Genomic DNA, 15,271 nt, shown 5'->3' on the forward strand with positions numbered 1-15,271 from the left:
GTCGCTGTTGCACCTCTCCTTCCTCTAGCTGCTGGCCGCTCGCTCTGTCCCCCGTTCCAGGACCAGCTCCAGTAGGGGCTCCCTCCTCGGGCAATCGCATGGGTGGTATTCTTCTTGAGCGTAACTCCATATTTGGGTGTGCTTTCATTCCCGGAAGCTACGGGTTCTGTAAAGTTATTTAATTCTTTACAGTGCTAAATAGCTAGGTTCAAGCGCCAGTGCTCGCCCGAGGGTGGTTTTTCATTGGTGCTTAGGAATTGGGCCTTCAGCTCCCACCTACTCGAAATGGTGGTTTTTCATGGACGCCCAGGGTATTTCACCTGAGCTCCCACCTATTTATTATTATTATTATTATTATTATTATTATTATGTTTTTACTTAATTTTTAAAATATAATGTACCATGACGGCCTACCAGGAGGTACCAGGAGGCGCTAATGTGTTTTTTTTTAATTTGATAACCTAACTACTATGTACACTAATATTTACAATAAAAATTTGATAACCTAGATTGGAACTAGCGCCCTAAGCGCTTCTTGGTCCGAGTGCAAGCAACGGACCCTAAACTTTTCTTTACACTTACCAAAACGCTCATGTAAGGGTTTTATTCCGGCCAGACGGTGGACCTCGGATGTTCTTGTCCTAAGAGGGGTGTTCAGGGTCATCCTCAGGAATTTGTTTTGGACCCGTTGAAGTTTGAGGTGGTGGGTTTTAGCGCAGCTCTCCCCGACCGGCATGCCGTATTCGATCACAGGGAGGATGATTTGCTTGTAGACAGTAAGCTTATTTTTCAGGGACAATGACGACCGGCGGTTGATCAAAGGGTACCGTCGTGCGGGGCTTCTTTTGACTCCAGGGGCTACTTTGGATTTTTGATTTTATGAAAAAATTAAACGGAAAAAACAACAAATTTGAAACAGAACGTGGCCATCCAACTATCAACAAGACACCCGATTGGTGATAATGACAATTTTATAGTAATTTTCGTTAGAATTCTTGTTTTAAAATGTCCAAAGTTGCCCCTGATTTGTCAAAAGAAGCCCCGCACGACGGTACAGTAGTTTCAATAAAACGTTACACTTTGTCACCGTTTTGTCAACCTGTTGCCTGAAAATAAGCTTGCTGTCGAGGGTCAAGCCAAGGTAGTCGGCCTCATTGGCCCATTCCACAGTCGTGCCATTGAGGATGATTTTACAGTCCCCAGGCGGAACATGTTTAGGGGATTTGGAGTGGGGGAAAATGATGACCTGGGTCTTCGCCGCGTTGATACAGATCTTCCAGCTGCCTGGAGAGGTACTCTGTCAGGGCATCCAGGCCTCGTTGGAGTTTTGCTACTAGGGCTCTGATCACTCTACCGTTGTAGACGATGGAGGTGTCATCTGCGAACAGAGACAGAATGCCGCCGTCTGGAGGTTCTGGCATGTCGGAGGTGAACAGATTGAAAAGCAGGGGCCCGAGGATACTGCCCTGGGGGACGCCTGCAACGATGTTGTGCGCATTGGAACTCGATCTGCTGATTGAGACCCGGAATGTCCTTGCCGACAGGTAATTGTTGATGATTATCACCAGGTAGCTGGGAAGATTGTAGCATTGTAGTTTGTACACCAGGTCATCATGCCATACATTGTCAAATGCCTTCTCGTCATCGAGTAAGGCCATGGCGGATGTTTTTGAGACAAACTTGTTCCGTCTGAGGACGTTGGTAACTTGAGTCAGTTGGTGTACAGTTGACCGACCGCGTCGGAAGGATCCTTCCCATGCTTCCGGATGGGGATGACTTTCGCTGACTTCCAGGACGATTGGAAGTAGCTGAGCCGGAGATACTGATTAAAGATCAGCGAGAGGTGCTAAAAGAATGGAGCACTCATGTGTTTGAGCTCGAGATTCAGGATGCTATCGAAGCCTGGGGCCTTCATGTTCTTCGATGATTTGATATAGGCCGTCAATTCGCCAGCTGAGATCTCCAACTCCTCCGAGAAGTCGTTGGGAATCAAATGGATATTGTTAGCATGCTCGTTGACGGCTGCTTCGTGTGGACTGACGATGTTCTGCCCTAGATTGTGTGAGCTGACAAAGTGACGACCTATTTCAGCGACCTTCTCTGCAGGAGTTATCAAGCGATCCTTAGAGCCATTATTGTCTAGTGGGATCAAAGGTGGAATGGGCCGAGGCTTGGATTTTAGTATTTTGGTCATTTTCCTGAACGGCTTGGCATAATCTGGGAGAGTGCGGATCTTATTTGAGAAATCGTTATTTCTGAGGTCCACCATTCTGGTCTGGATATTTTTTGTGATTCGATTGAAGCGTGCCTTAAGTTCAGGCAGTCCAGTACGCTGGAACTGCCTGCGAGTGACATTCCGCAATCGAATCAAATCTTTGGTGAGTGTATCGATGTTTAAGGAGTTGCTTACCTGCCGAGCCGTCGGTACGTGTTGCTCCCGGGCCGCCGTGATCGCCTCCTCGATAGCGCAAAGCTGGCGGCCGATACTTTCCGGCGTCTCCGGACGCACCTCGTAATCGACGGTGTTATCGACGCACTGCTGGAATCGCTGCCAGTTCACTCGGTGGTAGTTTCGCCGTAACTGCTGGTGCCGATTAACCGAGGAGCCCAGTTCCGCCACCACCGGATAGTGATCCGAACTGAGCTCCTGGTATTCGACCGGCTGCGAGACGTGGTCACTCAGGTTTGTTATGTAGAGGTCGAGGGTTGCGTGGACATCGGACCGACTCAGCCGAGTGGGGGAATCCGGGCTCAAGATCGTGTAGTGGCCTTCCTCCATGTCGTTGCTCCAGATGGTGCCGTTTCGATTGCCGCGACTGTTGCCCCAGGCTTGATGTTTGGCATTGAGGTCGCCGGCAATGATAAACTGACCTTGCCTCCGCGTAAGCTTGACGATGTCCCTCCGAAGGGCAGCCGATGATCCATCGCCGGCTTTGGCTTGCGTTGGATAGTATGCCGCGATGAGCGCGATTGTGCTGACCGAAGTGGTGATTTCGACACCGATCGCCTCAATGACACTGAGCTGGAAGCTTGGAAGCAGACGACAGTTGATGTTGTAGCGAAGAGCGATGGGCACACAGCCTCCCCTGGTCGGCCGGTCGAGTCGCACGATGCGGAAGTCCGGGATGTTGACGTTTACCTTTGGTTTTAGGTGCGTTTCGGTGATGAACGCCACGTCTATTTCCTTCTCCTCAAGGAAATCTTTCAGCTCAATTATTTTGCTCTTTAGCTAGCAAGCGTTCCAGTTGACCAGGCCCACCCTAGCAGTCATTTTCAATTATGAACATGCCAAGAGTGAAGACCTGGTCGAAGCGGGTTTTGCAGCCGCACAGCCGAGTGGCGAGCTGCGCGAAGATCGGCATCAGTTGCTCCGGAGTGTAGAGCAGAGCAGATTCTTCCGGTGGGACGGCTTCGTTCTCCGACTGCCGACGGAACCCAGGAGGAGGGAGCGGGGCCATTCGCTGGTGGATGGTGCCGACGATGCTGGAGCTTGGACCGATGCAGCTGCCGCTGCCAGTCGCTTGTGCGGCTGTAGCGGTGGGAGTAATGGAATCACACGACGAGGAGCCGGGATGGCTGGAAAGTTCACCTCGTTGATTACAGGAACACGGTTCTTCTTCGGAATGGTCGTGGTGGAAGCCTTGTTCCGGATTTACAGGAACTCGGCTCGCTTTGGGCAGTCCTTTGTGGTGGCCCGATGTTTGTCGCCACAGTTGGCGCACTTGGTATCGGCCAACTCCATTTTGTCGCCTCGTCAGTCGGATGGGGCTCGCCACACTTGTTGCAGCGCGGCTTCATGCGGCAGTTCCTGGTGCCGTGCCCGAAATTGAAGCAATTGGTACATTGCGTGACATCGCGGTGCACTGGCCGATATTATTCCCAGTCAACGACGGTGTAATTTATAACGCCGACCAGCTCCAGGTCCTTCCAGGTGATGGAGCCGTGCTCCAGATGGATCAGGTAAAGCTGGTCGCAATATCTCCTCGCCTTGTCGTGACGAGCGATCTTGTGCACGGCTACTGGCTTCAGTCGCAATCAGCTGGTGAATTTTTGGGCGTAAATCAGGCGGATCGCCCCTCACAAACACGGGCGGGCACTTCTCCTTTCGCTCCGGTTGCACCTGCGGCAGCTGCGATTGCTGCTTCTTCCTCTTTTTCGGCGGATTGCCGGCGTCATCAAGCGGCAACGGCGAGAACACGTTGCTCTGCAAAAGCTGCTTGGAGGGGTTACCCGCGCTTCCAAGAGCAGTGCGCTTAGGCACTTTTCCAACGACCGAATCGGCCACCGAGTCATGATGGGTCCGGGAGAAAATAACGCCAACGCGACGAAGCGAAAACGTAAACAGCGAACGAACGAGAAAAAACACTTGGAAAAATGATCAGATCAGCGCGAGCAAAAGCATGTCCGTACGCGCTGCTGTCACGAACTGGAATGACGCCCCTTTGTTAATCGTAATGGGTTCAAATTGTAAGTGCACTATAAAGAGGGGCGGAGCTCCGATTTCGAAATTCATCCACCAATAATGATGGTCGTCGACGGTGGTTGCTATAGAAATCTCGTCGTCGGTGGGAGCAGTACTAAAGCGAAATTTTCTCGCATACTGATAGTGATCCCAGAGGCGCCCTTAATCAGTCCTTTTACAGGATCATCATTTTATGAAGATAAAGTTTTTGTTTGCCCTTTTTGGAAATTGTAGCACAAGTGAAATTTTCTGGCAAAATTCTTACTTTCGCTTTGCTGGACTGGAAAGGAGCATTGAGAGGAATTTCTGACAGTGGCTGCCGTAGACGGGTAGTAGTTGCTGCAGAAAATTATTCTCAAAAATGACGTATGTAGCAAATTAAGCGGTAAATCATTGATTAGCTGTCGTCTGTGACAGCAGAAGTATGCAAGCGCAATTTTCTCTCTAATTTTTCACTAGGTGCTGACAAACCTGCTTTACTAAGATGTTTTAACCAGAGTGTAAAATAATCGAATTTTTTTGGTGAAATCCATTTTTCTTCATTTGTCAGTTCACTTCCGACCCATTCATATTCGGCTCTGGACAGTCAATATTCAGTTGAATATTAGTCATTGAATATTTATGCACATTTTACAAATTGATCAATTATCTGAAATCTGAACACGTTTCAAATGAGTAAAGCGATTTATCACACAGGACTGAATCCGATTTTCATCCACGAGGCACTTTCAGCGGTAAACATCAACATAAGCAATGCTAATTATGTTTTTTTCTGCACATAGTAAACACACTCAGTGACAGTCGAATGAATGAGTTCGTGGAGTAGTCGTCTGACTGTGTCATTCTATGTTTTGAATATTCATGCGATGTTTGTCAAAATTCGGACCGAAGTTGCTTCATGAAGATGAATATTTTAAGCTCTGGTTTTAACAAACCCTATGAGCGCTGCCGTAGCTGATGACGACTACACGATAATTTCTAGCAAAACCGCAAACGCGCGCTGGAAAGCAGCTTTCTGAAATGAATTGAGACGATGTCTTCGCCGGTGGTGGTCCAAGTAACATTATAATTTTTATGCTGAGAACAGATTAGGATCTGTTTGTAAAGTAAATATTTAACACTTCACATAATTTTTGGTTGAAATTTGCGATTGTGTCATGTATACATTTATATTTATATGTTTACATTCATTGTACTAAGAGGTTTTACTTCGTTTATGCCAATCGGTCGTGTCTTGTTCATAACCCTTCTAATTTTGTTTCATGTGAAGTATATTATCTGAATGCTATCATTACTTGCTTGCCTGCAATATTACCACAATAGAATAATATGATAACAGCGATGTAATCGAGAGTCAGATAGGTCAAAATGCATTTTTTTTTCTTTCCATCCACGTGGATTATATCAAAATCAAGCGAAAGCCTGCAACTGATTTCGCGCCACTTGAACACTCGCCGGTAACGGCGCGTCCTCTCTGAGAGCGTTCTCGATCGATACATGGCTCGCACTAACACAGCATTGCATCTAGCCAGGACATCATCGCCTCGTAACTTTCCACCCTCTGTGAGTGCCGTTCATCACCCACAATGAGCCACCACCCACCGCTCATTGCCGTTCGGTGCGAGCTTTCCCGAGTTTTTCCGGTCGACCTACCCAAAGTCAGAGCTCAGAGGGAGTTGGTCTGTTCCGCGCCACATTCGTTCATTCAGTTCGTGTTGGTCTTTCGTCCTGTCCGGTTCAAGTTAGGAAAAATGTCCTGGCGAGTGGCGCGTTTCCGTTAGTAGTACGAAGCTCCTGTTGGTATCAACAGCAATACCATCAAGCCGCGGCGCAACATCCCGCTTTCCGCCTTTCACCGACTTTGTGTGTTATCAGTTCGGCTCACCCAGTCAGTGGTGAATAGAAAGAGATCCTTTTCGGGGAGTGGGTGAAGCAGTTGTTGTATGTGCACCGTCAATACATAGTTGCTCCTACATGTGCTCCAAGGGATCATCAGGCTTGCAAAGTACATAACAGTGACTACAACGAGGACAACGCAGCAAGAGCACCGTACAACGATGCCTGGGAGGCAAAAAATGGATACTTGATATGGTCCAGGCTCCCGCTGTGGATATTCGGTGCTGGTGCAATTGAAAGCGAGCCCCAAGCGGCCAAACGAGTGCGAGTGCAAAAAAACGAAAGATGGAAAATTGATTTTCTTATCAGTCAGTCAGTAACGCGGTTCCCGGCAGAGTGGGCACGGTAGCGGGCGGTGTGGGTGCGCGGGTGTGTGAAAGACCAGGACCGAGTGGAGCCATGTACGACGACTACGCGGGCCCAGAATCGATCGATCCTCGGTTCAGCCTGGCTTGACGTTTGGTGCGTGTCGACAGCGGCTGCCTCCATAGGAACGAACGAACGGAAGAGACGAGAAAAACGCAACATAAGCAAATTTGAGCCACGGCTGGTTGATGGGTGACCCGCGCGAATCCTCCTGCAACAAGTACCTCCGGGCTTCAACGCGAATATGATGGAGGAATGAAGAAAATCGATTTCGATTAGTGTGGTGTTACCGCCTTTCAGCTCTTAGCCTAGGAAGTGCAATTTCGCGATTTGTTTGTGGCCCAGCAAAGTTTTGACCGTGAAGTGGGAATCGGTGGAGTTACACCCGTTTTTTGACGTCAGGAAAGTTTCGTGGGAATATTGGTGTCGTATGCAATAGCTGCTCCGGTCCTTATCAATCAATAATGTTGAATGTATAGTGAGCCTAATATTTGAAAATAACCGAGCGGCCTGGAGCATTTACATCGCTGTCGCCACCTAAAAAAGGGCGACTAGAGTGACACAATCCCATTAGTTGAACTTCACGGTATGCTCGCCCTGCTATAGATGATATGTGAAGGTATGTATTCCAGAGGGTGTGCATCGGGCAAAGCCATTCCATGCGATTCACAAAGTTTCCTTTCAGCGTAATTCAAATTATGTTGTCCTTCTGTTTTGACGAAGAACTACGTCAAAATCTACACTTTGCGATTGCCAAAAAGTGATAAACTGTGAACGCTCACTTCAGGTAAACTATCAGAATTCCAAATCTGATAGATTGCCTGTAAGGGCTGGTGTCCCCCAAGGCAGCATTGTATAAAATTTTTATATTGTATAACATTTTTACTTCTGACTTACCTGATTTACCACCAGGGTGTCAAAAATCTTTGTTTGCAGATGACACAGGCCTCTCAGCCAAAGGGCTAAGCCTTCGAGTCATTTGTAGTAGATTGCAAACAAGTTTGGATATTTTCTCCACTTACTTGCAAAAATGGAAAATTTCCCCAAATGCTTCCAAAACTCAGCTTATAATTTTCCCACATAAGCCGAGAGCTTCTTATCTGAAACCTTCTAGCAGACATATTGTCACTATGAATGGTTCCAATTAATTGGTCTAGCGAAGCCAAATATTTAGGACTTCTGCTGGACCAAAAATAAACTTTTTTTTTTGTTTTTTTTTTTGTCTTTATTAATGAGGTTTTTGGCCCTAGACATACCAAAACAAAAAAAAAGTCTTTTAAAAATCACATTGAAGGCCTTCAAGCCAAATGTAACAAATATATTAAGTGTCTATATCCACTTATAAACAGAAAATCAAAACTTTGTCTTAAGAACAAACTTTTGATTTACAAACAAATTTTCAGGCCTGCCATGTTGTATGCTGTGCCAATATGGAATAGTTGCTGCAATACCAGAAAGAAGGCACTTCAGAGGATTCAAAATAAAATTTTGAAAATGATTCTGAAGTTGCCTCCGTGGTATAGTACCAATGAACTTCTTTCTTCTTCTTTTTTCCTTTTTTCTTTTTCCTTCTTCCTTCTTCCTTCTTCCTGCTCCCTTCTTCCTTCTTACTTCTTTCTCATTGCGCACTACTCACTTCCCACACCCCCCAGTTCTCATTCAGCCTAATGACCATTCGGCCTAATGACCTAATGATCCAGCATCTCGAAATAGAACATCTTACGCTTAATTTTTCTCCAATCCCCAGTTCGAATAAGATTTCGCAGAGGGCGAACACAACAGTGTAACAAAGAAATTGCCGCTAGTAGGGATCTTATAATGAAAGATATGCAAGTATGTACTTTTCCAGATGATTTAGTAATGCCACAGATAACAGATATTTTGGCTAGAACAAATTTTATTGAAAATCGTGTGTAAACTTTTGAATTGATATACGTTGGCCCACTGCAGTATCTACTCAACTGATTGCGGCAGTACATACGGACGCAGCTGATTATCAACCGTCGAACGTAGCCAAGGCATTTGACAGCCTCGTTTGGGCTGGATTTTCAATAACAATGATCCTTGCGCCATCCCCAATCGATTGCCAAACGCGATCCCAATTTAAACTACATTTGAATTAACGGTTGCGGATGTTTACACACGTATCGTATGCCAGCCGCAATATCTGTTATCTGTGGTAATGCTGATACTTTTGTTAGCAAAGGCTGCTAGCACATAACGTTGAAGCACAGACAAACAGACGTAACAGCCTGAACATTTTTCTGAAAAATCCATCGTTCAACTCCTCTACCACCATCTTGCGAGCATGTTACACGAAACAATGTTTCGTATGACATTGTCACCAGAAGGCGCTGGAGTGATATGTCAAACTCGAAGGATTACGACGGTAGCGCCTCTAGCTGTGAAATAAAAGTGCAATACAAATGAAAGAAAACTGACTATCTACAAAACGCATAGTGTTGCGTACCATCTATGGTAGGGTGCAGATGGCGGACGGTATGTGGAGGAGGGGAATGAGCCACGAGTTTCATCAGCTGTTAGGAGAACCATTCATCGTTCATACTGTGAAAATCGGACGACTGTGATTTGCCGGGCACGTAGCCAGAAGCTCGGACATTAATCCGGGGAAAAGGGTTCACAACAACGATCCGACGGGAACAAGAAGGCGAGGTGCACAGCGGGCAAGGTGGATCGATCAGGCGGAGGACGATTTGCGGACCCTCCGCAGACTGCGTGGTTGGCGAAGTGCAGCCATGGACCGAGCTGAATGGAGAAGACTTTTATGTGCAGCACAGGCCACTCCGGCCTTAGTCTGGTAATAAATAAATAAACAAATGAAAGAAACACGATACATAAATTGTCATAAGACGTAACGTACGAGACACTGAAAACGGCTTTACTGTTTGGTAGATAAGATTGGGCTAATAAAGTATCGAGAAAAAAAGAATCACTGTACTGAATTTTGGTATTGACAACCAGTTAATTTTAAATATAAACACGCTCTTTTGGTGTGTATTTCTTTCGAATGGGTAGCATTCTACCTTAGATGAAACATTTCAAATGATCGTGTCAAAGCGAAGTGCGAATCAGTTAGCTGAGTATTGTTGCGATGAACAGCGGATGATGAATGGCGGACCACGGACCATATACTAGTATTCATTAATCTAAGTTTAAAGACAAAGTAAAACAAATAGTTTATTCGATGTTTTTTTTTCCTAAAATCCATATCATAACAATCTTAATACCTCTCAATCTGCATCAATAACAATGTTCATTTGGCTTACTTTTTTACGGTTCTCATTTCTCGATTGGCTAAAAATTGCCCACTTAAGCATTTCTCTCATTATATGATCCTTAGCTGGTAACAACGAAATAGGGAAAATGTGTATAAAATGCGCCACCACGTTTTCTCCGTTAATAACCCAAATTTTGTCGCAAAATTGAAAGCGGCAATAAACATTTGAAAAACTTGGCCAAATATGTTCGTGAAGATCTTTTCCTCTATGATTTTTCTTCAGATAAGAAGAAATTTCCTCCTTATTGACAACAGTTTGGGAAATTGAACAACGTGAAATATGTGACGTACTTGATTCTTGTGCAGAATATTGGGATAATTTTAGTGAAATATTTTGGCGTAATTTTATTATTATTTCTGGGTGGCGCATATTACCCAGCATCGTTTATTTTAGATAGAAATACACAAATTCAGAATAAAATTGTTTTCTTGTACCTAATATTTTTAGTTTTTCATGACAATGTTTGTACCATACAATGACTGATATGTTCGGAGAGAGCGCAATATGCTTGATTCAAGGGACTTTGAATTTCATCGAGTTAGAGAAAATATCGAGTGACAGAATATCGAGTTAGGGAGAGTTCACTGTCAGGCTATAGACATCTCTATCTAACTCCCTTAGCCTAAAAATAGCCACCATGTCCCGGGGACAGTGTGCAGATAGACCGCTGTCAGTTGCATGAGATGTCAACAATCCTAAACAACACCAATGATTATAGCTTGATAATTAATAATATTCACAACAATAAAAGAGCAGGATTTATTTTTAAATTCTGCTCAAGCTTTTCACGTTAAAATAAAAGACAAATTGTTGTTCTCCATGTAAGTAAAATCAAAATTGATCATGTAGATAAGTTTTGAATCAATTAAACTCATTAGTCATATTTAATGAATATTCCCGATTAAAGTTGCATATTGAAGAAAGCTGAATTTGGATGTTTTATGATGTTAAGCTTTTTTTAGATTTGACGTACGTTGCTCGGCGTTGGTGTTGGTGTTGGCTACGCTAAACATGAGCTCTTAGCATAGGCCTGTTCACTGTAGAATTATTATACCAGATTATACCGACCAATGGTGGCTGTAGATCGAGAATCCTTCTAAACTACGCAGAGATATAGCCAATTCCGTAAAAACGATACCGGGAACATGATGAAATGATAACAGATCGGAAAAATGTAAATATGAGTAGGGGACCAGACGCCTTTGGCAGGTTTTGTTCTATTGTTTGCAGGGGGGATTTTGTCGACCGAATTTTATGAAATTTGGCCACAATATTCTTTGATATGCAAAGAATGTTTGGGCCAAATTTGAGCATAATCAGTCATAAAAAAAACCCCTGCCAATAATAGAACAAAACATGCCAAAGCCGTCATTACCCCTATCTGACTTCATGGCTTTGCGAAACGATGACTACAAAAACATTTCCAGAATGATAGTGTCCACTGCCACCCTTACAGCAGGTTCCAGGGGCCTTCCAGGAGGGGCCGGTTTTGGCGCAATCTGGAACCACGCAATGGGTGCCAAAATTCATGTTTTCCCAAGACGATGAATGTAGCATCTTTATTAATGAACACTAAGCTGCGAGGCGGCTCTTCCCCAGTGAGGGGATGTTATGCCAATAAGAAGGAAGATACAGACATTAGCTCAACTTGTTGAGATGAGTTGATTGATATATTGATCTTGGAGTACGAGAGTGGCAAAAACACGGTAAAAAACCCAGATTAATCCAGCTAGCGGTGATGGTACCTTTCTCGTGTATTATAAAAAATAGTATTTTGGCCATAATTGTTGATCCCACAGTCCGATCTGGCTCATTTTCAATAGGAAACAAAAGGATAGGATTTCGCGTTGAATGGAACATATTGGAAAGCAAATTGGTTTAGGGTAAGTACAACAAAAGCTACTGTTACAAAATACTGTTTTTCACTGTCAAAGTTGAAATTATCGTTGTTTTTGAGGAATTTTATTGCATTCGTTCTTTTTTTTTACAGTGTGTTCATTAGTTTTTGTACACCAGTTTAAATCTTTTACAAATACCTTTGTAATGATGTATTAACATCAGAGAAAAAAAACTTATAAACATTTTTAAAAAATAATTGAAAAAAAAAAATTTTTTTAGAAAATTTGCTGAATTTTTACCCATTTCTGACTTTGACACCTCTGACTTCAAATTTAGGATTTCTCTTAATTGGAATATTGACAATAGTGAGAAAATGTTTAAAAATATAGTGCTGCCCGATCTCGCAAGGGTTTCATTTTCGATCTGTCAATCATTTAGTTGATTGCAGCATCGCACTCTAGATCGATTTCAGTTCGAGCTTGATGACTTTGTTCGGAACTCTATATAACCGTGGTATTTTGACAATTTTTCAACTTTCCCCGTCAAATTGGTCAACTTTTAGTATATATAAACATTCAAGACGAATCGATTAGTGAGAAAATCTTGCAAATCGGTTCATCCGTTCGTGAGTTATATTGCCTCAAAGAAAATGCGAGCTCATCTTATATATAAAAATGAAATGGTCTGTGTTCGTATACGCATAACTCAAAAACGGCTGGATCAATTTTCTTCATTTCTCCAGCAAATATGTTCGTAATCCTTTCCGACGGGTTTATATAATATTTATTTAGTAGAAATCACGAGCAAAAATGAGTAAATCGTAAAAAACTGAAATTAGGATTTGTATGCAAATTTCCCATGGGTAGTTCACAACGCGCATTTTCGCCTACTATGCAGGACAACGTCTGCCGGGTCGACTAGTTTTTATATATAGAGAAAAAAAAGTGGGGATCGGATCTGAGAATTCCAGTATTTTGCGCTCGATAATGGCGGCCAAGTGAGTGCCTAGTGAAGTTCAAGAGGTAGAAAATATTTACGTTTTATAACCAGAGTTTACGGCTACGATTTTATGCAAAATATTGGCACTCACCAGCTCTGCTTTGAACCAACAAACGTCAAAAAAGTATCTTTCATTAATTTGTTTAATCCTTTCTTTCGCTACAATTTAATCCTAATTTCAAATATACACCTATATTTTTTAGCTGAAGAATATAAAAATCACAAGCCCACCACTTTGGAATGTCAATCCTAGACGCAATCACATCTAATCTATTTTGTATGAATCGTTGGAATTCGTGTTGCAGAAAAGAAGTTTGATTGTAATTCGTATTTCTCATTTTAAATACGAAGAGTTTTGAATGAGCTCACTATAAAAATAAACTAATTGTATCTTTTTTGTGTAGTCCAGAATCCCATTCGCATGTTTTGTTGTTTGTGCTATCTTTATCAAAAAAAATATTTCATTGTAGTTTTTTATATGTCTGTTTAATATTCTATAGCGACATAATTAAACATGTATTAAATTAACCAATTTTTTTTGGTATAAGGCCAAGGCCAGAATAAAATGAACAATAACTGTTGGCACGATGTATTACAAAAACTCAGCTTGGCGGATAGTCAAACGGACCGGGCACCAGAATCTTTGGATAAGCTTGACTAATATTGATATGAATTCAAAAAGTTGCTTTCAATGGAGCTTGGGCTTGAGCTTGAGCTTGATTGACTGCTCGTAGTTGCTACTCCATTATGACCAGATCAGCTGTTCTTGCACAGGGAACCAACAGATGTTTGCTTGGTACTAGCACACATCTTCAATGTACAAGTACTGGTGATCTCATTTGTTAGGTCATACTGGCGCCTGCCACGTCAGAATGCAAGTCAATGTAGGGAAGGGGGAGGAAATGATGATGCAATCACTCGTTCACTGCAAGCCGAATATCATGCGGAATTTGTTGAAATTTCTGGGTTAGGTTGGAGAGGCAGAGAGGTCCGTCTTGGTTAACGAGCTGCCAATGTGATAGGTAGGAGAAGGTAACTGATGGAATTTCTAATTGGATGTAGGAAACGAACTCTATAGTTCATTTCCAATTCTATCAGATTACTGTTAGAATACTCAAGTTGAAGGTATAGGAATAGTAATGGAAACGGTATGGAAGTCCATTTCCAGTTCTAGCGATTGCTAGAACATGAGAAATAAAGAGAAAGATACAAAGTAGGAGAATGGAACGGACCTGGTATTGAACCCACGACCTCCTGCGTATGAGGCAGAAGCAGTAGCCATATGACTATCAAGCCCGCTTGGAGTTGCTTTCAATGGACTTGATGAACGCAGACACAGGCGATGCTTATAACACAATTCTTTTTGGACGGTCGAGTTTTCTTAGCCGCATTGAAGTATACATACAGTTTTCCAATTCTCCTCTGCAAACTCAATAATGAATTTTGGGAAAAAAATCTGCAATCATCGAATCCGTACAAGCCCGTTAAAACGAAATTAAACACGATTAATTGAAATAAAATTCATCTAATACTTCTGATTATTCGCCAGGTCGTCTTAAAAGCGAATCAACAGACTTCGTATATTCCCAGGTTTTTAGGTTGTTTTATGGTGAATTGAAAAACGAAGAGGAAATCTTCGAAGCTGAAATAAGAAGTTATGGTTATACATAAATAATTGTAACGAAAAGAAAAATCATTTTTATTATCAGACTAAGGCCGGAGTGGCCTGTGCTGCACATACAAGTCTTCTCCATTCAGCTCGGTCCATGGCTGCACTTCGCCAACCACGCAGTCTGCGGACGGTCCACAAATCGTCTTCCACCTGATCGATCCACCTTGCCCGCTATGCACCTCGCCTTCTTGTTCCCGTCGGATCGTTGTCGAGAACCATTTTCACCGGATTACTGTCCGACATTCTGGCTACGTGCCCGGCCCACCGCAGTCTTCCGATTTTCGCAGTGTGAACGATGGATGGTTCTCCCAACAGCTGATGCAACTCGTGGTTCATTCGCCTCCTCCAAGTACCGTCCGCCATCTGCACCCCACCATAGATGGTACGCAACACTTTCCTTTCAAAAACTCCCAGTGCGCGTTGGTCCTCCACGAGCATCGTCCAGGTCTCGTGTCCGTAGAGAACTACCGGTCTTATAAGCGTTTTGTAGATAGTCAGTTTGGTACGACGGCGAACTCTATTCGATCGGAGCGTCTTACGGAGTCCAAAGTACGTACGATTTCCAGCCACTATGCGCCTCCGAATTTCTCTGTTGGTATCGTTATCGGCGGTCACCAGTGAGCCCAAGTACACGAATTCTTCAACCACCTCGATTTCGTCACCACCGATAGAAACTCGTGGTGGCTGGCTTACATTGGCCTCTCTTGAGCCTCTTCCTATCATGTACTTCGTCTTTGA

The 15,271-nt window shown here is 43.5% G+C and overlaps 1 protein-coding gene across 1 annotated transcript in view; it reads left to right on the forward strand.

Annotated features, from left to right (window-relative positions):
• The first annotated feature begins 6,188 nt into the window (after positions 1-6,188).
• The window catches only part of LOC134209207 (LIM domain-containing protein A-like), a 167,624-nt gene continuing 158,541 nt past the window's right edge, over positions 6,189-15,271 (forward strand). Inside the window, exon 1 of the mRNA XM_062685199.1 lies at positions 6,189-7,343. The gene's annotated coding sequence lies outside the window, so the exon portion shown is untranslated. The remainder of the gene's footprint in view (positions 7,344-15,271) is intronic.

The sequence above is a fragment of the Armigeres subalbatus genome, chromosome 2 (genome assembly GCF_024139115.2).
Source record: "Armigeres subalbatus isolate Guangzhou_Male chromosome 2, GZ_Asu_2, whole genome shotgun sequence".
NCBI lineage: Eukaryota > Metazoa > Arthropoda > Insecta > Diptera > Culicidae > Armigeres > Armigeres subalbatus.